This window comes from Glycine soja, chromosome 10 (assembly GCF_004193775.1).
Source record: "Glycine soja cultivar W05 chromosome 10, ASM419377v2, whole genome shotgun sequence".
Classification (NCBI taxonomy): Eukaryota; Viridiplantae; Streptophyta; class Magnoliopsida; order Fabales; family Fabaceae; genus Glycine; species Glycine soja.
In genome coordinates this window covers 30721535-30745446 of record NC_041011.1, presented here as the reverse complement: position 1 = coordinate 30745446, position 23912 = coordinate 30721535, and the positions used below count along the sequence as shown (strand labels likewise).

The 23912-nt window shown below is 35.0% G+C and overlaps 3 pseudogenes; 2 read left to right on the top strand and 1 right to left on the bottom strand.

Moving 5' to 3' along the window:
• Positions 1–2243: 2243 nt before the first annotated feature.
• On the bottom strand, positions 2244–3864 carry LOC114371617 (annotated as a pseudogene).
• A 35-nt stretch (positions 3865–3899) lies between these two features.
• LOC114371616 lies at positions 3900–4658 on the top strand (annotated as a pseudogene).
• An 11331-nt stretch (positions 4659–15989) lies between these two features.
• Positions 15990–20886, top strand: LOC114371615 (annotated as a pseudogene).
• The last annotated feature ends 3026 nt before the right edge of the window (positions 20887–23912 follow it).

The window sequence follows — 23912 nt, the reverse complement described above, 5'->3', positions numbered from 1 at the left end:
GGTGGTTACTCACTAGTCACTAGCCATCAAAAGTCTTACTTGAATTGGAGTGAAAATTTGGGTTGTACATGTTAAGGTTTGGTGAACTCGTACTGTAACAAGACAAGTTGGATTTGGATTAGCACTTTAATCCTCTTAGCATAGTGCTTCAACAATTTTGGTACCAAAAATTTTAAATGTTCGGTTTTGGGTCTCATAATTTTTCAAAATGAGTAAGTGGAAAAAATAAATTATGCACGGAATGCAAAACAACTATACTTATTATTCTAAAGCTATTGTTTTTCCTTTTTCTCTCAAGTATCAACTATTGATCAAGTTTTAGGGATTTGTCCTAATCATGTTACTTTTGAACTTAATTTGCTGAGGTTGTCTAGGCGTTTGAATCAGTTTTCCGATACCACATTCAGTTCTAAGTAGCAATTACATAAAAGGAAATTACATATTGGCATTAAATCAAATTGAAACAGTAAATATTCTCCAAAATGACACTATTTATCAAATATTTAACATACATTCAGAGGTGATCCTAATAACCAAAATTCCTAATTTCAAAAAAAGCTCACAATGTATCAAATATTTGGCAATTTTTCAATTAAAATGAAGCTGTGACATTTACGGATCAGGTGATCCGTAAGCTACTAAAAAATAGTTTACGGATCACATGATCCGTAAGCTTCTTCCAGATCAAGTTGATCTGGAAGCTGCTTACGGATCACTTGATCCGTAAACTATTTTTTAGTAGCTTACGGATCACCTAATCCGTAAGCATGTTCTGGATCAACTTGATCCGAAACGTGCTTACGGATCAGGTGATCCATAAACTGCTCAACACACTTTACGGATTAGGTGATCCGTAAAAAGCACAGCAACTCCCGATAGCGGTTTCCGCCATCGTCGACAACAATGGTGGAAAAAATAAAAGGTTCACGACGCTTACCTCGACTATGGACGGCGAAGAAGAAGCATAAACGCGAAGAAGAAGCACCACGACACGCGAAGAAGAAGTAGAAACGCAACAATGGCGACAATGGCTTGGGAGGCGAAATGCGAAGTTCACTTGGGAGGTCCGAGGAGGTTCACGGCAACAATCACGCAAGAATGAAGAAGATGCAGAAACTCAAGAAGAAGTAGAAGAATGAAGAAGCACGCGGCGTGGGAGAGAGAGTGGCGAAAGTTATTTTTTTTAAAAAAATGCTAAGGACTAAAAGGTCTTTTCCCAACAATTGCTGGGTGCACCAGCAAAACTGTTAAGTGCACCTAGCAGCACTCCAATTATTATAACTATTGGATAAAGCCCAAAAGAGAAAACAACTAGCTCCAACAGGGCAAAGCAACTAAATATATTTAATTAAATAGAAAGTTTTCCCTGTAAACATATAAAATACATATTAATATATTTATTATTTCCCTGTATACATATAAAATCAAAGCTTGAGGAACATCTCCTAACAAATTATAGAAAATGCACCACTGGGTAGCCATCTTTATCCTAAATGATTGGTTGTAGACTTGTAGTATAAGAAGAAAGTGGAATATATTATTATTTCAAACAACGGGTCACCACTTACACCCAATTCCTAATTTTAAGGAACTTTTCTTTCAAAAGCAGAAGAGAAAACTAACATTTTAAATTAGGCCAATCTCTTAATCTTAATTCCTACTTTCCTGAAACTTTTATTTCGAAATATTATACTTTCATAATCATACAAAATGTAATATTTGAAACAATTATCATTTATTTCTTAACAATATTAACAAAAAAAAAAATTTGTTTCATACAAAATGTAATATTTGAAAATGAATTTCTACGAAAAACATATCACGGACACACGAGACAATCAATGCATAATTCTACCGGAAATTTAGACTAACAATACTATAGATTAATTTTTTAAATATAATATATATTTCAATTAAATCCATATTCTTCCTGTTAAAAAAAATCAATATTATGTATTATATATTAAAAATGTAAAAAAACATTATTCTCAAAATAATAAATATATTAATATGTAAAAATCCATATCCCTGTTCAAAAAAATCCATATTATATATTATTGTCAAAATTATAATTATATAATTAGTGAAATTACATTATTTTTCCAAAATTATAATTATATAATTAAAATAACATTATTTTCAAAAATTTTAATTTGAAAAACTCACAAGGAGTATTACTGGTTGCATCACAATACCCTATAATATTCACGAGACTGTCCATATGTTTTATCCCAAAAGATAGGTCCTCTGCCACATTACATGACTATTCCTAAAGGAAAACCAGTTTCAGGATTACAAAGCAATAATAACCCATAATAATAGCATGTGCATAAATGTGTATGGTTTACATCAAATAGCTTCCTATTAAATATATGAAACGTTAAATACATATTCTAGTACTCTATGCCAGAGGGGGAATAGCTAGTGTAAAAAAGGGGCAAGAAAAAGAAACTTGTGTAATACTAACCAAGGTGCAAATCCACCACCAGATTGCGTCCCTACTCTTTCTGTTTCCCATACCTTCAGTGTAAGATCATCACTGCCATAAGGGATTGGCATCAAAATGCTGCAGAAGCTAAAAAAAATGCCAAAACAACTAGAGGTGTGAACAAAAAGAAGTGTTCCACATACCTACACGTTATCATTTTGTCACCACTCACATTGAAGGAGAGGGCCCAAACAGTGGAAGTATGACCATTGACAAATTAACACCATTATACATGAATTAATTAACATTAACATTGGTTTGAAAAAATGGTCATCCTACATAGACTAGTGTAAAACATATTCCATAAAATATGGAAAAAGCAATCATGGCTAAAAGAGAAGAAAACCAAGAAGCTTCAAAATTGGAGGTGATGGGAGAGGTCGAGAAGTAGTACTTATTGTTGGAGCATTATAAAACTGGAAGAAAATTCATTGTATTAACATTAACACTGCCAATCATCACTATCACCTTCATCCGCCCAAACCTGGAAGAAAATTCATTGCATTATAAAACTATTAATCATAACACTGCTTAATCACACTCATCCGCAAAAGAAGCAAACGTACACAACAATAAATGAACAAAAAATGAAATTAAAAAGGGAGATACTCTTTTAGCATTGGCAACAATACCTTAACACTATTATCGTAGCAACATGAAAACAAGATATCCTCTGTGGGATGCCACTTCACCATTTTCACATCCTGCGTGTGTCCTTGCAGCACTGACACACACTCAAACTCATTCCCGGGCAGCACTTCCCATATCCAAACAGACTTATCTCTACTACAAGTTGCAAGCAACGTCCCAGCCGCGTTCCAAGACACACACTTCACTTCATTTTCATGTCCCTATAGTAAAAAAACCACACATATCTCAAAAGTAAATAATAGTGATCAAATGATACACATCCAAATTAAAATAAAAAATAAAAAAGTATTTAGCAGTAACCTACCTCCAAAGTAGAAACACACTCAAAATCACCACCAACATTTTCCCAAATAGGCAGTGGTGGCATCGAAGCTTGCAGTGGCCAATAGCTTACCCGACGGTGACCAAGCACAAGATCGAACAGTTCGAGTGTGCGTTTCATCCAAAACCGCCTACATTTTATTTACATAATATCAATACAAGTTTCTTCAATTATGAAATATAAACTCAAATTGATGATGAAAATTGGGTTGAGAAAAGACTGTGCAAGCCCAGAGGCTAGAGGAGAGGTTCTGCTCCCAGATTCGGACGGTTTTGTCGCCGTTGCAAGAAGCGAAGATGAGTGGGATACCGGCGAGACTGGTGGTCGGGTTCCAAGCCAAGCTCCAAACCTTATCGGTGTGGAATTCGAGTCTCTGAATCTCTTCCAAGCAAAGCAATGTTAAGATAGTGAACAACAAGGAAGTTACCTACACAAACCTTATCGGTGTGGCCCGTTGACACCGGAGGCGATTCCCCCGTCGACGAACCTTCCTTCAAGCGAACCAATTTCTTCGGCGAGAAAACTACGGTCGAAGCTGAGGATGAGCAAGCCTTCGATCCCGAGCCTCACGGTGGTGATTCTACCGGTCTCAAACTCCTCGGTCTCCTCCTCCAATGCACGGAGTGCGTCGCCATGGACAACCTTGACTTCTCCAATGACCTCCTTCCAGAGATCGTGGAGCTCTCGTCGCCGTACGGGACCTCATCGGAATGCGTCAATGCATACTTCACGCAGGTGTTGCAGGCTCTCATGGTGAGCTCATGCATCGGCTCCTACTCTCCACTGACCGCGAAATCGGTAACCCTAACTTAGTTGCAGAAAATCTTCAACGCGTTCCAATCTTACAACTCGGTGTTGCCATTGGTGAAGTTCTCGCACTTCACCGTGAACCAGGCGATCTTCCAGGCGTTAGACGGCGAGGATCGCGTCCACATCATCTACCTCGACATCATGCAAGGCCTCTAATGGCCAAGATTGTTTCACATCCTCGCCTCTCGCTCCAAAAAAATCCGCTCTGTGAAAATCACCGGATTCGGATCCTCCTCGGAGCTCCTCGACGACTCCATCGGCCGGAGACTCGCCGATTTTGTGAGCTCGCTCGGTCTTCCATTCGAGTTTTTCCCTGTGGAAGGCAAAATCGGAAACATGGATACCGACGGTCAAGAGCATGGAGACCGACAGACTGCTCATTCATAACGCGCATGCTAAACACAATAAGAAGAGAGAGAGAGAGCGGCGTATTGGGAAGAGGAGAGCACGTGAAATGAGAAGACCCATGCTTTCGCTTTTTTTAAAAAATTCAAATTCTCCCTCAAACAAAGACGGTTTCGTAAAAACCGTTTTTGTTTTACATTATTCACAAACGGTTTTATGAAAACCGACTTTAAAATAGTAATCATATTTACTAAAATGCCACCGCACTTTAATAACGATGTTTTTTAACTAATCGCTGTTGAATGTACGTCGTGGATACCAACTTTTTTAGTAGTGAAGGGCTGAAAAATCCTACATTTCTAGGGTACCCTACCTACATTATGGAGCCCTAAATACAAGGCCCAAAAATAATGAAACCTTAATCTAATATGTACAAAGATAAGTAGGCTCATACTTAGCTCATGGGCCCAAAATCTACCCTAAGGCTCATGAGAACCCTAGGGCCTTCTCTTACATATCTAGCCCAATCTTCTTAGAGTTTTCTATTCAATACCCTTAGGGGGTAGGATTGCATCAGTTTGTGACCCCCACCCCTACAATAATTGTCATCGAATTCATGAAGAGACATTTTTTAACCAAAAATACACATATATAAATACCTCAACCTTAATATTGCCACAATTTATAATACACCTCGTCATAGGAATTGGAAATGGAACAACTCCACAAAATTTTATTTTGGTATACTTTAGTCAACAAGCAATTTCGTTGTTACCCATTGAACTCCATTCGTGGGATCAACAATCACACGAAGACGGGTGTCCATTGTTGTAATTAAATAATGGGCTCTAGTCTCATTCCCCTCGATGACTCAAGTATTTGTTGATGCATCAACTCTTTTGTAAGCAGATCCACAATATTATTTTCTGACCTGACAAAGTCAAGAGAAATGACACCATGAGAAATCAAATTTCTGATAGACTTATGTCTCACTCTTAAGTGTCTTCTTTTTTCACTAAAGTTTTTGCTAGTAACTTTAGATATAACAACTTGACTATCACAATGCATTGGAATTTGAGGTATAGGCTTATTGAACAATGACAAATCACATAACAAATTTTTAAGAAACTCAGCCTCACTAGTAGCAATATCTAAAGCAATAATTTCTGCTTCCATGGTAGAACGTGAAATAATAGTTTGTTTAGCAGATTTCCATGATACTGCACCACCAGTTAAAGTAAAAACATAACCACTTGTCGATTTTGTTTCATCAGAATCATAAATCCAATTTGAATCACTAAACCCCTCAATTACTACAGGAAAACATGTATAATGAATGCCATAATTAATGGTTCCTTTTAAGTATCTAAAAACTCTTTAATGCAATCCAATGAGAATGATCAGGATTATTAGTATACCTTCCTAATCTACCAACTGTATATGCAATGTCAGGCCTAGAGAAGTTTGTCAAATGCAACAAAGAACCAATAATTTGAGAATATTTATGTGAAAATATTCCTTTACTCAAATTTTTCTTTAACTTAATGGATGAGTCATAAGGAGTAGAAATAAGTTTCACATCAAAATAATTAAACTTCTTCATTAGCTTTTCAACATAATGTGATGATTGGGTTAAAACCATGACATCATTTTTCTTTATAAGCTTAATACCCAATATCACATCTACAGGACCAAGGTCCTTCATATCAAAATTTCTAGACAAGAAAGACTTCACATCATTTATGGAATGCATATTATTACCAAATATCAAAATGTTATCCACATACAAACATAAAATGACACATTCATTATCATCAAATTTTTTCACATACACACATTTATCACTATTATTAATTTGAAAAATCATACGAAAGAACAACTTGATCAAAATTTTTGTGTCATTGCTTTGGAGCATGTTTCAAACCATATAAAGATTTAACAAGTTTGCAAACTTTCTTTTCCTTACCCGGTTCTACAAAGCCTTCAGGTTGGCTCATATAAATTTTTTTTCTTTTAAATCACCATTTAAAAAAATAGTTTTTACATCCATTTGATGAATTTCTAAATTAAAAACACAAGCAAGTGAAATTAAAACTCTAATAGTAGTAACTTTAGAAACAAGAGAATATGTATCAAAGAAACCAAGTTTTATTAGTTTTAAGAGAACTCATTTCATCATTGATAGTTTCTTTCCAAAAAGGTGCATCAATAGATCTCATGGTCTCACCATAAGTTTTAGGATCATCTTCAAGTAGAAAAGAGCCAAATTCAGTTAAAAAATAATGTCCTTATTAGCATTATTACAAAATGATAAATTATAAATTTCAGACACTTCTGAATCAACAATCAAGAATCTATAAGTAGCATTATGCAAAGAATATCTAACAAAAACATAATCAATAGTTTTTGGTCCAATTTTCCTTTCTTATTAATAGGAATGTTAACATTTACAAGACACCCCCACAATTTAAGATATTTCAGATGTGATTCTTTTTTTTTTTCATAACTCATAAAGGGGTTTTCAAAAAAATAATTATAAGGTAACCTAGTAAGAATATGACCCAAGTGTTGATTTTATTGCTTTTTGTGTTGTATTTTCACATGTTTATTTTTTTGGGCAAGGAACGACATATATAGAGGGAACCCGTCACCAACATATAGCAACAAAATACTTGCAACAATAACGTTAAAGACAGAAAATAAGAACCAAACAACAAACTTTCTAATTTTAAAGACTTATAACGTTCACAAAGAAATTTGATCAAGTAAAAGATAGTTTCCTAACATAGGAATGGAAGTAGTGCGATGCTTTTAGTTTTTCACGGAAACTAATTCTAAAAGCATTTTATCTTTAAAAAACATAATTGATAAAAAAATATATTTTAATTTTAAATTTCAAATTATAAGAAAATGTTTTCCAACAATCTCCCACTAATTTAAAGTTTAAAGAAATAAAATAATATGATAATTTTTTTTAAAGGAGCATAATGCATTGCGTTTTCACCTGAAGATATTTTAGGCTTACTAGAAAAGAACTTAACCATATCCATGACAAATATTTTGATAAGACATAATGCTACTACAGAAAAGACTATACAAGAAGAAAGTAGAATTTTCTCTCTAAGACTGTTAGAAAAAATTAAAATAAAATAAAAGAAATAAATACAAAGAAAATGCAAAGCCTTGAATTAAATAACCAAATAATAGTAGCAAAATAACTTTAATTGGCGGAACATGAATCAATAATGCACTCTATCATACAATAAGCACAAAGAAAAAATAATTTAGGGGAAGAAATAATTAGCCTGGGTTGAAGTGCACAAACACTATCCTTAGAGAGAAAATGCCTCCATTGCACTGGTAAGAAAATATGATTGCGCTCCTCTCCCAAGATACGACAATCCGTTGGTTTCGATCGTGTGCAGCGAAAGAATTGCCGAACCTTCTAAACACCAATGCTCTTGCTCTCACAAATAAGTTTTTATAAGAGAAGGAAGAGAAAATTTAGGGAGAAAGAGATCAAATTGTTGTTCTGCTTGTATTTTCTAGAGGAGTGTCTTTTCTAGAGAGGAGGAAAGATATATATATATAGGCATAAACCTCCTTATGCAACAATAAAAATCTGATCGTTGGAAACCAACTTACAAATATCAAAACAAACGTAACAAATTGCATTGACCCATTAAAGCAAAATCTTAGAAAATATAGAAATCTAATTTTACGTAACAGATTTTGAAACAAATAGTTTATTTTATAAAAAATAATTAATATCAGTAACATATTTTTATAAATTTTAAATTATAAAAAAAATATTTACTAACAAATACTTTAACAAATCACATGGCCTCGATTTTAAATCCCTTATTGAGAACTACCAATGAAAGTTATCAACAAATGAATGGGATCCTAACTCGAATAGGAGATGCTTTGGCCATTCCTAGAAACCAGCCTAGGGATAGACATATAATTCAGGAAATACCAGTGCAAGAAAGACCAATTAATGATAATAATAATCATGAAAATGAAGTTAATGTGCCAACAAGGTTAATGAATAATAGGGAACAACCAATGTTTTGGTAAATAGAAATCAAAATGCAAACAAAGTTTTGATTAATATGCAACAAAATCAAATACTTCAAGGACAAAATGCCCGAAATAGAGATGCAAACCTTGATGCAATTCAAAATCCTCAGATTAATCAGATGATTGAATGAATCTTGAATAGACATGGTTTTGAAACGGGAAATGCACAACCACCTTATTTTGTTTCTACCTTCCCTGATTATGTTTTGCCATATGAATTTCTAAGGGGATATAAGGTGCCAAAATTTTCAAAATATGCAGGAGAATTAGAAGAATCTACTGTAGAACATGTAGCCCATTTTCAAATAAAATGTGGTGATTTAGCCAGTGATGAATTTCTTAAAATGAAATATTTTCCTAGTTCTTTAACAAGAAACACTTTTACCTGGTTCACCATATTACCGCTAAGTTCAATATATACTTGGACACAACTCAAAAGAATGTTCCATGAACATTTCTTTAAAGGAAAGACTAAGGCTAGTCTCATATATTTGGTAACTATTGAATGTCTTAATAATGAAATAGTTGAAAATTATTTAAATAGATTTCAACAATTGAAGTCTCGATTTTACACTCAAATTCCTGAACATGAATTAGTAAGAATGACTGTTGTAGGTTTAGATTTTTCAATTCGTAAGAAATTGGTGAATCAACAGGTTAGGGATATGGCATAGTTAACAGATAGAGTAAGAAAAATTGAGCAAATAAAATATGAGAAAAAAAATAATAAGAAATTTGACAAGAATACAAGGGAGAATATAGCATATGTGGAAGCATACAAAGATAATGATAATACTATAAATTATTAATATTTAGATTTCAATAAAGACAAAGGTGAAATATGAGTGGCAGAATTGCAACCTGACCTCCCCTATACTTGTCAAATGCGTAAATTGGAGGAAAAACAAAAATTTCCTAATTTGAAATATAGTTTCGATATTACTAAGGAAGATGAATTTTTTTATGTACTCTTGAAAGATAAACAATTTGCCCTTAGTTGTGATAATAATAATCCTTCTTTTGAACAAAGAAATGGGAATAGATATTGTAAATTACATAATGTAATCTGACATTGGACTAATTGTTGTTTACGTTTTAGAGATATGTTTTAAAAAGCAGTAGACGAAGGAAGCCTGAAATTCGAAGAGAAACCAGTGAAAGTGGATAGTGATCCATTCCACATCCAGGCTAATTATATTGAACCCATGCAAATCATGATGATGGGAGCTTCGATAGGATCGCCAAAGTTGAATACTTCATTATCTAAAGAGGAGGTCAATCAGGCTTTGGAAGAATTCAAAAAGGAAGAAGAATCAGTTTTCCCACTAGTAAGGGAATCATTGGTCGAATTTCTATCGAAGAAACATAAGTCTGAGAAAAAGGTAATGTTGTGTCCTTGTTGTAGTGCCGTCTTCGAAAAATTGGCTACAAAAGCTTTCGAGGCTTCCAAAATTCGAAAGAGTTTTCAGAAAGTCTAGGAAATAGATACTAAAGGAAAGGAGAAACAATACATAAATATGATTGTAAGTCAGGTTCAAAGGCCATATAGTTTTTCTTAGAGGAATTCGCATGTTCCTCATGCAAATGTTTCATCGAACAAATGGTTTCTACCGAGGAATAAAGGATCCAATTCTAGTTTTAAAGCATTTGGAGTTAATGATTTGACGATTCGAAGAGGAGGAACCACTGCAGGTTCCAAGAAAGAATACTACGAGTATCAAAATCCTCCATGGGTGAATAGGAACATGTCAAAAACCCAATGGAGAAGGCATCAAAGAATGAAAAGGGATGCGATATTGGGGATGCAAAAAAATAATGGTGTTAGACCTTTAGTTCTTAACAGAATAATTGAAGGTCTACCTCCAGGCTTCGAAAAGAAAAAATTAAGAAAAGAGCAGGAAGATAAAGAAGTTATTATAGACTGTTTTGAGTATAGTTTCGAAGATTCTTTGGAAGCCATTTGTGGAGTAATTTCAATATTACCCGCAGATTATGCTAAAGATTATCAAAATGAGCATATGTTGAGAGATTGTGCTAGAGAAGATTACCTTGATGACCCTTTTCTAAGCCCAAAGGTAGTTTAGATCACTCAAGTTTCCTATTTTACTTCTCATCGGAATGCTGCTGATTTTGATCCTCCTACTAGTGATATGTCGTGTCACATAAAGCCACTCCACTTGACAACTATGGTGGAAGACCACATCATTAACAAGATATTGGTAGATGGAGGGGCTACATTCAACATCTTACCAAGATCCATTTTACAGAGGTTTGGTAGAAATGTAGAAGACTTGATACCTCATAATATAGTGGTATCAAATTTATGTAGAAAACCTTTAGATTCTAAAGGGGTTATCTGCTTAGACGTTTCTATGGGTTGCAAGAGAAGACCTATAATGTTCAGAGTGATTTCCTCGCAAGCCAACTTGAACATGTTACTAAGGAAAAAGCAGATACATGGGGTAGGAGCAGTTCCATCAACGGTTCATCAAAATCTTTTCTTTTCGAATAAAGATGGAAAATTTGAAATAGTTGAAGTGGATCAATCATCATATGGAATTTATGCTGCATTTACAGATGAAAGCGACCAAGCTTTGGTTGCAGCTGTTCCTTTCGAAGTTGATTACTCATTTTATCTAAACAATAAGTCAGGTGAAGATATAGATAAGTTCTTTTGTTGGGATTCGACTATACGTTTCCTTTTGATTAACAAAGTGTCATGATGAGAATCCTGAAACTGGCCAAATACAGGCTAAAGGCCCAAGTGGAGAAGGACGAAGGCCCAAGTGGAGAAGGACAAAGCCCTCGAGTGGAGAAGGATGAAGGCCCAGAGGCAGAGACACTATCAAGACTATTAATTGTTGCTGAAGGCCCAAATTAATTTGAAGGCCCATAATAAATATGTTCTATTTTTAATTTATAATTATTTTCGTTGTAATTTTGGCCCAAATTGTTTAGAAGGCCCATGTCTATTTTTATCTTTTTGTTCAGATACACTATAAGTATTGATTTTCATTTTCAATAAAAAAAACTTTTGGCATTTGATAAAATTTGGTGAGAGCTTCTCTTTGGGTTCCTTGTTGAACCAATCTCAAACTTTTCAAGGTAATCCTTGTGGCGTCTACCCTGACTTATCTTCCTTCACTGGAAGTGGCGTCATCCAAATCTCCGTAGCCTGTATCAAACGATCCGCTCCTACTCAGGTTCACATCATCTGGTATCAGAGCTTCGGCTCTTGATACAGGTTCTATCCTATCCTATTTTTTTCTTTATAATTTGTCCAGGTTCGTGTTTTGTCCTTGTTCTATTATTTGTTTTCTTGTTTGCGTCTTGTTGTATTCTTGTTTGTGTCTTTGTTTCGTTCTTTTTCTTGTTCCTGTCACATTTTTGTTCTTGTTTTTGTTTCTTGTGTCTTTCAGACTTTGTGTAAAAAAAAAATCTGTTTGAGTTCTGTTTCAAGCATTATAAAGGGGCAAACGGACACCTGTAGCGAAAGTTATGAGCATTTGAAGTTTACTGGTCATATCTGTTATCCTATCTGTTATCTTATTTGTTATCATATTTGTTATCCAAATTAAATCTAATTTGTTATCCAAATCAAATCTAATATATTATCCAAATCAAATCTAATCTTTTATCCAAATCAAATCCAATCTGCTATCCAATCAAGTCCAAGTTGTTATCCCAAATCAAATCTGTTACTTAGTCTGTCATAATTATATTGTCTTTCCTTTTATTTTATATTATCTTGTGTGTCTAATTTGATCCATTCAGGAACTTAAGAGGGAACACGAGTGGTAAAAGGCAAGAGGGAATACATTACACTAAAGCCTATATTGAGAGCATCAAACACGAGTGAACTACCATCGAAGAGAGAAACACGTGAGTAGAGTGTGGTGAGGTCCTGAATCTTTTTTTTAATTTACTGCAAAATTCTTTGTTCCTTAACCATGGCAGGAGCTAGTGACAACGGTGGTGTATATCATCAATTGGACGGATTTCAGCGCTTATTACTGGACGCGATGACTACACAAATGCAACGTTTGTTGAAACGTAACAATGAAGAGCTCTACAGGCGAATAGAAGGACTAGAGAACCAAATGAATCCAAATGCTAGGAGACCTTATGGTGGCAACAGAAGGGTCAATGATGGATCAAACCGAATAGAGGGGCAAGACAGAATTGAGGGAGTAAAACTCAATGTATCCTCTTTTAAAGGCAGGAGTGACCCAGACGCCTACCTTACTTGGGAGATGAAGATTCAGCATGCATCCTCCTACAATGATTATCCAGAAGAGTAGAAGGTGAAATTAGTAGTAGCTGCATTCTCAGACTATGCCCTTGTTTGGTGGAAGAAAAATCAAAGAGAGATGAAGAGAGAAGAAGGGCGGGAGATAGATACATGGACTGAGATGAGAAGGGTTATGCGAAAGAGGTATGTTCCAACTAGCTACAGTAGAACCATGCAACATAAACTCCAGAGGTTATCCCAAGGAAGTTTGATTATTGAGGACAAGGAGATGGAGATGGCACTAGTGAGGGCCAACATTGTAGAGGACACCAAAGCAGTGCATGATGACTTCACTAACAAGATTTCTTTCCAGCACCATGACCAGAAAATTATTTATAAACCTATATCCCTCAGAGAAGTGTGTGATAACCAAATCAGAAAGAGAGAAAAAAAAGAACAAGAGAGAGACAATAGTGAGGCACCACAAAGGAATAGAAAAAGGAAGAGTGATAGACTTGAGAGATGGAGTGATACACAAGAGAGAGAGAGTGATAATTCTAATCAGTTAACTATTTATGTTTCTCCTAGTGTTCAACCCTTATTGCAGGAATTTAAAGATGTCTATCCCAAGGAGATTCCTCATGGACTGCCACCTTCAAGAAGCATAGAACATCAAGTTGATCTCCTTCTAGAAGCTTCATTGCCTAGCAGGCCAACTTACAACAGCAAGCCCCAAGAGACTCAGCATAAGGATGCACAGGCCAAAGTTGAGTATATGAAAAGATTGTATAACCAAGTGAAGGTGCAAATTACAAAGAAGAATGAAAGCTATGACAAGCAAGCCAACAAGAAAAGGAAGGAAGTGGTACTTGAACCCGGTGATGATCCTGGACATTTGAGGGCAAATGTTTTCCAAGAAGGAGGGAATGATGAGAATCCTGAAACTAGCCAAATATAGGCTAAAGACCCAAGTGGAGAAGGACGAAGGCCCCAGTGGAGAAGGACGAAGGCCCCAGTGGAGAAGGACAAAGCCCCCGAGTGGAGAAGGATGAAGACCCTGAGGCAGAGACACTATCAAGACTATTAATTGTTACTGAAGGCCCAGATTAATTTGAAGGCCCATAATAAATATGTTCTATTTTTAATTTATAATGATTTTTGTTGTAATTTTGGCCCAAATTGTTTAGAAGGCCCATGTCTATTTTTATCTTTTTGTTCAGATACACTATAAGTATTGATTTTCGTTTTCAATAAAAAAACTTTTGGCATTTGATAAAATTTGGTGAGAGCTTCTCTCTGGGTTCCTTGTTGAACCAATCTCAGACTTATCAAGGTAATCCTTGTGGCGTCTACCCTGACTTATCTTCCTTCACCGGAAGTGGCGTCTACCCTGACTTATCTTCCTTCATCGGAAGTGGTGTCATCCAAAACTTCATAGCCTGTATCAAACGTTCCGCCCCGTAAGGTTCACATCATGTCACAACCTACCCTTCGACAAGAGGGCGAGGCGAAAAGCCAAAGGAGTGCCTTCCAAAAAGGAAAACACGTGGATTCGCCACCAACATTTATTCGAGGAAAACATTAGAAAAAACCCAAAAAGAAGGTCTGTGAATTTTGAAAATAAGGGTTCGGGAGTTGTTTACACATTGGGAAGGTATTAGCACCCCACACACCCATCATAAGGGACGACAACCTTTAATCGAGTGTGCAAAAATGTGACTTCGATATTATTTATTTTCCCTTTTTATATTTTTTTTTATTTTTGGGGTCGACAAGGGTGTTGCCCTTGCTCCTACGTATCCTCAAGTGCGATGAGGAATTCAGACCTATATAGTTGTTTAAGTCTAAATGTTTATGTGTTAAATTGATTATGTATTTTTTGAAAGATTTATTTTAATTGCGAACAAAGAGTCATTTAAGGCGTTGGACCTCGAAATGATGTTTTAAATTTTGAAAAGTGGAGAGAATCGTTAAGGCGTTGGACCTTGAAACGATGTTTTAAATTTTGAAAAGTGGAGAGAATCGTTAAGGCATTGGACTTTGAAATGATCTCAAGTGATATTTGATAAAAAGAAGTTAGTTATGAGTTGGTTTTATCTTGGCTTTGTTTATTAACTTTCAATCTCTTTAAAGACAACTTACAACACTAGTGATCGGTTAGGATTGAACTTTACAAAGAAAAACAAGATCACCGATGATAGATGGAGAAGATGGATGTGCACAAAACAAAAAGGGGGACCCCTAAGGGTGCATAGATCACATTAGAATCTTTAAAAAAACAAAACAAACCAACGGTCACATGAAGAACACTGGACAAGGAACGATGTAGAGATTGATCACAGTCGCGATTTGGAAGCACCTCGAGATTGTTTCCTCTTCTTTCTCTCTTCTCTCAATTCTCTCCACTTCTGAACCTTCAAACCCCTTAAAACACCCTTAGGACGCCAGTTTATAGGCAAAGGGTCACTTTGGGGCAGTTGCAGCTGACCCAGGCGAGCTGAAACTTAGTGCTGAAGCAATGAGCTGGCCCAGGTGAGTTGGTTTTTTCACCATGAAGCTATTTGGTGGCCTAGGCGAGCCAAAGACTAGCCTAGGCGAGCTAGGGTCAAGGAAAACCAAGGAAAAGACCTTTTTGCCCTTTTTTTTTGTATTTTTCGCATTCTTGATCAAAACGCTGAATGATCATCTGTTTCGCACTATAATTGGCATTCAACACCGTAAGTCGACTAGCAAGGATCAAAAGATCAACGAATGATAGTCCTCGGACGAAATTAGGGTATGATACAAGGCCGTCGGAAATCATCCAAAGTTCAAGAGTTATGACTTCCTTAGAAGCATGTTTGAGGTTTATGGCTTTACTATCGACTTACATAGCCAATAATAAGAATCAAGCGGCTATTGCAGCCGATAATCAAATAAGTGGCTACTACAACCGTTGAAATCAAGGAAGTGGCTATTGCTTTCTTCGAAATCTAGGATGTGGCTTTTGAGGCCGTCGAAACGGAGAAGCAACTACTGCGGCTATCAAAATAAAGGATGCGACTATTGCGGCCGTACAAATGGATGAAACGACTTCTGCGGCCAAGGAAAAGAAAAGGATGGATACTGAAGCCATCGAAAAAATTGTTGATGTAAAAAGAAAGATGGATATTGATGCCATCAAAAGTAAGAAGTATTGGTCAAAAAAGAGAAATCAAAAGAAAATATTTTCGAGCAGAAAAGTGAAGAATCAAAATTGGATTGCATTTATGACTATTCACCTTTAGGCTTTGAGAAACCAGTGTCCCTAGGATTAAAAAAGATTGAATCTTGAGATCCTTTAGAAGAAATTAACCTAGGGAATGAAATGAATTGTTAGCAAACTATTAGATACTAGACTTCAAGAAAATATAGTCTCTCTTACAAGAGTTCATGGATTGTTTCACATGAGACTGTGAAGATATGCCTAGACTCAGTAGAGAATTGGTGGAACATAGATTGCCTATCTATGAAGGGAAAAAACCAGTGAAGCATGCACCAAGAAGATTTTCTCCCAATGTCATAGAGGTCACCAAAGCAGAGATAGAAAGGCTACTAAAGGCCAATTTCATTCGAACTACAAGGTATGTTGATTGGATTTCTAATATAGTTCCTATAATTTAAAAGAATGAGAAAATATGTATGTGTATAGATTTTAGGGATTGAAATGAAGCAACACCTAAATATGAGTATCCTATGCTAGTTGCTGATATGTTAGTTAATCTAACAACAAACAATGAAATTTTAAGTTCATTAGATGGTTATTCAAATATAATCAAATATATATTGCTGAAAATGATGTATCTGAAACTGCTTTCCGATGCCCGAGGGCATTTGGAATATATGAATAGATGGTAATGCCATTTGGTCTAAAAATGTTGGTGCGACATATCAAAGGGCAACAAATCATATTTTTTATGATTTAATTGGGAGATTTATGCAAGTCTATATAGATGATGTGGTTAAGAAATCTGAATCAAAAAAGAATCATCTAGAACATTAAGGTTATCATTTGAAAGAATGAGAAAGCATGGATTGAAAATGAATCCATTGAAATATGCTTTTGGTGTCTTTGTAACTGAGTTCTTGGGTTTTATTATCCATCAGAAGGGAATTGAAATAGATAAAAATAAAGCGAAAGCCATTTTGGAGACTTCCCCTCCGAAGAATAAGAAACAACTTCAGTCATTGTTAGGTAAAGTAAATTTTTTAAGAAGATTCATTTATAATATGTCAGGAAAAACTAAAGTATTTTCACATTTACTTAGATTGAAAGATGAAGTTGAATTTTGATGGGAAAAGGAACACCAAGAAGCCTTTGATGATATCAAGAGACATCTTGCTAATCCACCAATTCTTGTACCTCTTGTGAAAGGAAGAGACTTAAAGTTGTATATTTCAACATTAGATTTGACCATGCAAGCATGCTAGTGCAGGAAGATTATAATGACATAGAATGAACTATTTATTATCTTAGTCGAATTCTTAATGATGCTAAAATTAGATATAGTGCTATAGAAAAATTATGTTCCTGCTTATATTACTCTTGTACTAAACTCAAATATTATATAAAGTCTTTCAATGTTCAAGTATTGTCTCACAATAATGTTATCAAGTTTATGCTATCTAAGTCTATTTTACATAATAGAATAGGGAAATGGACCCTTGCATTGACAAAATTTTCACTTACCTTTGTACCATTGAAAACTATTAAATGCCAAATTATAACAGATTTTCTAGCTGATCATTCAAACATAGAAATATAGGAATGTTATATAGGGATTAAACCTTGGGTATTGTATTTTGATGGTTTGAAACATGTAGATAGTTCTAGGATTGGTGTCATTTTAATTTCTCCAAATAATACACCTTTGAAGATCCTTTTCGAAATCAAACATTTATGTTCCAATAATGAAGCAGAATATAAGGTTTTAATAACTAGTTTAGAAACATTATTAAATCTAGGTGCAAAACATGTATTAATTAGAGGAGATTCCGAGTTAGTCATCAATCAATTAACTTGAAAATTTAATTGTATTAAAAGTAATTTGCTAAAATACTTTTTATATGCTTCTAAGTTGTTAAGTAGATTTGATGAAGTTGAGTTTGAGCATGTGTTTCGAGAGCAAAATAATGAAGCTAATGATTTTTCTCAAATTGCTTTTGGTTATAAGTTGACTAAACAAAATTTTGAATCCTTGATAACTATCAAAGAAAAATTACACAAAGAAGTAGAAATTTTGAATACAAATGTGTTGACAACTCTCGACTGAAGAAAGCCTTTAGTCAATTATCTTCAAAATCCTAATTTATTTGTGGGTCAAAAGATAAAGTACAAAGCTAAAAATTATGTTATTTTGGGAGATGAGTTGTATAAAAAAGGTGTAGATGAAATCTTATTAAAATGTTTAGGAGAATCAAAAGCCTACGTAGCTTTAGCAGAAATTCATGAAGGAATTTTTGGATCTCATTAAACTGGAGAAAAAAGGAAGTCAATGATATTTCTACAAGGTTATTATTGGCCTACTATTTTGAAGGATCAGATAATCTACGCCAAATCATGTGAAGAATGCCAAAAGGATGGTCCCATACAACAAGTGACTTACATTCAGTAACAAAACCTTGGCCTTTATGTAGGATGAGCTTTAGATTCGGTAGGTCAAATTCATCCATCTTCGAAAGGACATAACATTACTAAATAAATTACATTCTACGACAGCAATTCTACAACGGTTCCCAAAAACCGTCTTAGAATGTCTTTGCGGTGGCAATTTTGTAATATATACAACTTGAACGATGATGGTTTTATAAAGACCGTCTTAGAATATTGAGTTCAATGACGGTTGATTATATAACCATCTTGGAATGATTTTGAAATTATTTAACCCATCTGTCTATCTCTTCTCACACACACTTTTTTGTTTCTATCTCTTTTGCCTACAAGAACGTCATTCGTGTGCGATGAACATCCTTGCTTCCAAGTGTTTGCATAGGGGAGATTGGCGACCAACGTGCCTTCACACACGACCACGACTTGCACAAGCACCACCCAAGCATGTCGCCATGGGGCTGGCGTCCTCTGAAGGAAACCTCCAGAACCTCGAAAGCGCGCTACATCACAATCCTTGCAAATGAAGGGAAAGAGTTTGGAAACTGCAACAATTGAAAAAGGATTGGAAAATGAGGACCAGTGGCAAAAAGGTTGAATCAGAATGAGGATCCTAGTGATAGGGTTTTAGAAAATGACAACATTGAATTAGAGTCTCTGTCATCATCATCAAGTGGTTTGTGCGTAGGAAGATGAAGATCGATTCCGTAATGGGTTCCTACCTTGATCCCCTTGCTGATAAGGTATTCTTCACTCTCATCTCCCATTGCATTTGCATTTTTGTTTCATCTTCGTTCCTTAATGCAGGTCCTTATTGGTTTCATTTTCTTAATATGGTGCATAAAGATCTACTGCATCGTAAGTCATTCTGCTTGCTATGGTATGTTTTGATGATGGTTAACAATGATGTTAATTAATTATGAGTCTTGAATTGAGGAATGATGTTGAAATGTTGTTCTTGTTGTTATTGCTCAGTTGGATTCTACTCAGTTGGATGGTTTTCTGTTGATTGAATCTGTCAGAAATGGGTCTCTTGCAGATTCTCTCATGTTTTCTTTATTTTTTTTTTGAATTTCATTATATGTATCATGTACGTTTATTAATGTTCTTTATCTATTTATTTACATATTCTTTTTTTCTTCTTAAAATGTCAATTTTATAGACATTTTGTAGGAGATTCTATAATTAAGAACTCTTTTGAATGAGAGTACATATTGGCAATTCACTATGCTAAGTTGGATTTTAAAGCCTGTCTAGGTACCTTCACGGAGTCACCTGTTAATGGAGTTTGTTCCTTATCAGAGGTTCAGAATTCAGTTTCGGGGTACATGATGATCTTCTTTCATCTGGGACTCCCGATCCTTCGCGGCCTCCCTTGTGAGCATCTAGAAACCATGGGGGTGGTCATCAAACCAAGACCATTCACCATCAAAATAGTCATGTAATCAAAAGCATTCCTATCAAGAGGGAAACAATTGGATCATGAAGGGTTGCCAACAAAATTGTGCAGTAAGCATCAACCACTTGATGATTTCAAGAATTATCAGTTAAGTGGTGTATTAGAATCTGACAATTGCATTTTAGGACCATCAAAACGAGCCATGGCTAATCATGCAAAGAGTTACTATCAGTTAGAGGTTACTTTCTATCCAAGTCCTCAAAATAGTTTCTGTTCAACCACTGTCTACTCAGAAGCCAAAGAAAGTTTCACCAACACTAAGGTCAATGAGTGTGCTAGTGTTGACAAGTCTTGTGAAAGTGAAGAAATGGAAAATTCCTATCATATTAATGAGAGTAGGAAGACCAGCATATGTAAAGCAAGTACTGGCAATGATGCTAGTGATGAGAGCAACACCAGTAGTTTGAGCAGTGTCATGTATAAACAACACAAGGCAAATGACATAAGATGGGAAGCGATTACTGCCACCCGAGCTTGAGATGGGATGTTGGAAATGAGGCATTTTAGGTTGTTGAAAAAATTGGGGTGTTGAGACATAGGGAGTGTGTATCTAACTAAATTGAGTGGCACAAGAACTTCTTTTGCCATGGAGATCATGAACAAGACCAAGCTGGCAAATCGCAAGAAGCTTTTGAGGTCTCAAACAGAGAGAGAAATATTGCAGTCTTTAGATCATCTTTTTCTACCCACATTGTATACACACCTTGAGGCAAAGACATTTTCTTGCTTGGTAATGGAGTTCTTCCCTGGTGGGGACCTGCATCCACTCAGGCAAAGACAACCAGAGAAGTATTTTTCGGAGCATGCTGTCAAGTTAGCGGTTTCTTTTCCTGCTCGACTCTTGCAATTGTATCTATATATGATAATATAACAAGGAGACACATGTACAACTAGCATGGGTCAATGAACTTGATTTTAATTAATTATATATTCCTTGGATTTATGAACTCAATTATTCTATGGCACTAGGAGCCTAGAAGGAAAACTTCACCCTTTCTTTGGGAATAAGTACCAGTTGAGGTTTTCATAATATAAATGACAAAAGATGGACTTCCAAATTTTTATTTATATCCACTTTGATCAATATGACCCCTAAAATTTCTATGTAGCTAACACCCAACATAGAGTGAAAACTTTCATGGACTGAACCGCTCAAGGACTAAGGATACAAACGGTTAGTTGTTTAATGCTATATTTCCTAGAAAACATTCAGAATAGTTTTTATTCTAATATTATTTATACTATAGGAGTGATAGTTTCTTTTATTTATTTATGTAATGTAATATTGGCATTTGGTTAAATTAGTTGGTAAGGGAATGTGAACAATGAACATGTATGAGATTCAAAGATTTCTATATATTAGATTTTGCATTCCATTTACCCAATTTGGTCCCTCTTCCATAAAGCAAGTTTATCTAAGACTAAGTAGATATTATCATTATTATTAATTGCAAATATGAGTCGTACTTCTAGAACTACAATGCATTGTCCTGTGGAATGTGAACTTGTTAGGGCCATTCTATAGAGCACTACATCTTTTTTTCCATATGTTTTATCATATCCTGCTTGATCAACTTGGAGCTTTTTACTTGGCACCTCACACACTAGGAGTTTGTGAATCTATATTTGATAAATTGTATTATGATAAATTGCATTTTGTTATTAGATCGGTCTCAAGTGGAGGACAGAGAAGGAAGTCATATCTGGCAAGGATATTATTATTCATTTGCTGACTAGTATTTCTTAGTATTGATTTCCTTAGTTCCTCCCCGTGTCTTATAGGGACTATTTCTGAAAACATATGCATTCTGGTTTGTGTTCTTTTTTTCTCACGCAACATGTTGTTTTGAATGATATTGGCAGCATATTTGTTTTCGTAGCAAGTGATATTCTTATGATCATGTTGTAAGAAACTTTTTAGAGTTTCCATCAGAACAAAGCAGAACTAGGAAGAGTTTAAGGTTAATTTGAGGTGAAGGTCCAGTGGTTTTAGTAGACAAAGGGCCAACCTTACCTTAGTTATGGATGTTGAGGCAGAGATTGATCACTTGCCAATTTACTTGTTGGCTCATATTTTTGTTCTGTTCACTTCCTTCACTGATTTGGCACAATAAGCATATATGAGTGTTTCATTTCATTGCAGTATTTTAATAATTCATTCACCAATCATTTCATGTGGTGTTTGCTTTAAGGGCGAGTGGTGTTTGCAAGAAATGGAAACAAGGGGTGAAGGAGTCTCTTGCTCGGAGACACAATCCCAGCTTTGCTGACTAGAAGATGGATGATGACTCCATTGCTCACCTTGTTTATCATGCCTAAAACCTCACTAAGCTATATATGTATGTATATATAATTATGTATGCCTTTCTTTTCTTTTTATTTTTTAGGCCCTAAGTTTTATTCTATTTTATGCCCCTTTATAGTTATTGATAATAAGGATGGTAAAATGTTTCTGATTGCTTCCTTTTGATGATCTTTCTTGAACATCAAAGAGAACTTTCTGTATTGATTCTCAGAGCTTTGGAGATGGATTGTAAATTTGAGTTTATAAATTTTGATTGTACGAGGAATTGAGTTGGCAATTACCTCTGGTGACTTGTAGAATTTGGTTGATAACATGTTTATTTAAGGATAGATGGATAACATGTTTCTTTGTTTGAAAGCTTAGGCTTTCAATTTGGCTATTGTGGTGATTTAAATAGCAAGTAAATTGTGTAAATACATCAAATGATAATCAGAGAAATGGGAATCTGCTAGATTTTGAACTCTTAGGTAAAAGCCATATTTGTATTTTTGTTTTGATATGAATCCACACCATTTGCCATAAGCCATATCCCTATGTTAGGGTAATAGAACAACAATCATTTTCCTTTATTTTTTCTTTTCTTGTATTAAGTTTTCTGATATGGAGATGCCAATATTGAATAAGTATGAGGGATGTTTTGTACAATAGCAAATTTCAATTTGCTTTGTTCTGTCTGTCCATAAACCATGAGCATCCAATCTCTATGATGGGGTAATAATATACTCTCTTCTAGTGGTTGAAAAGGGAGAAAAAAAGGAACCCCTCCCCCAACACACACACACACACACACACACACACACTCCTACATACCATTCAAAGAGACGAGAGTTTGATATTTTCCAAAATCCACCTTAAAAATAGAGATATCTCTTTTCTAAGGATTTTGTGGGGCTCAGACATTAGCCTATTATATGGGCCTTACAATTAGGAAACTTAGTGTCAAAGTGAAGCCTTTGGTAGACCCATAATTAGAAATCTAGTTCCAAAGCGATTTATGCCCTTTGAAACATCCTTGAATGGTCATATATATATATATATATATATATATATATATATATATATATAAATCTATATATACATACACATACATACATGCATACATAAATCTAACATAGCCACTGACAATGAGCTATGAATTGGGTGGCTTCAACTTTATTTCAATCAACACAATAATAAAGTAAAAGGAGGCTATAATAAATAATTAAGGCAGTAAAAGATGGCTTTCTTTTACTTATTATTTTTTTATTACATGGCTTTTAGTAATGGGAAATATTCTTTCCATGTGTTTGGCTGTAACAAGGAGGCTTAGTTGCAAGGGAAGACAAAGGCTGATTCTGTTGGAAACGTGCCTTCTTATCTTGAGGTATGTGAAAAATGCTACAAATTATTGATAAATTCCCCATTTATTGCCTAAGGTTGGCCTTTTGTTTTAAAAGTTGTATTTATACACAAATACCAAGCTGCGTTTGGAATGCATGAAATGGAGTTGATATAGGGAAACAAATGAATTTTTTTTAAAAGCAGTGTTTTTTTAAAGACATTCTAAGATGATTCTTTGGAAAAATCGTCTTAGAATTTTCAATTTTCAATTT